The sequence below is a fragment of the Arachis duranensis genome, chromosome 2, assembly GCF_000817695.3.
Source record: "Arachis duranensis cultivar V14167 chromosome 2, aradu.V14167.gnm2.J7QH, whole genome shotgun sequence".
Classification (NCBI taxonomy): Eukaryota; Viridiplantae; Streptophyta; class Magnoliopsida; order Fabales; family Fabaceae; genus Arachis; species Arachis duranensis.
Genome location: NC_029773.3, coordinates 69,526,718 through 69,527,561, shown reverse-complemented (window position 1 = coordinate 69,527,561; position 844 = coordinate 69,526,718).

Genomic DNA, 844 nt, shown 5'->3' with positions numbered 1-844 from the left:
AGTCAATGCCTTCTTGGCAAAGTTCTTTCCACCTTAAAAATTGAGTAAGCTTAGAGTGGAAGTCCAAACCTTCAGACAGAAGGAAGGTGAATCCCTCTATGAAGCTTAGAAAAGATACAAACAATTGATCAAAAAGTTTCCTTCTGACATGCTTCCTGAATGGAGCATCATAGGTATCTTCTATGATGGTCTGTCTGAACTGTCCAAGATGTCATTGGATAGCTCTATTGGAGGATCTCTTCATCTGAAAAAGACGCCTATAGAAGCTCAGGAACTCATTGAAATGGTTGCAAATAACCAATTCATGTACACTTCTGAAAGGAATCCTGTGAACAATGGGACGAATAAGAAGAAAGGAATTCTTGAGATTGATACTCTGAATGCCATATGGGCTCAGAACAAAATATTGACTCAGCAAGTCAATATGATTTCTCAAAGTCTGTCTAGAATGCAAGCTACACCAGGCAGTACTAAGGACGCTTCATCTGAAGAATAAGCTTATGATCCTGAGAACCCATCAATGGAAGAGGTGAATTACATGGGAGAACCCTATGGAAACACCTATAATCCTTCATGGAGAAATCATCCAAATCTCTCATGGAAGGATCAACAGAGACCTCAACAAGGTTTCAACAACAATAATGGTGGAAGAAACAGGTTTAGCAATGGCAAGCCTTTTCCATCATCTTCTCAGCAACAGACAGAGAATTCTAAGCAGAGCCACTCTGACTTAGCAACCATGGTCTCTGATCTAATCAAAACCACTCAAAGTTTCATGACTGAAACAAGGTCCTCCATTAGAAACTTGGAGGCACAAGTGGGTCAGCTGAGTAAGAAAGTTACT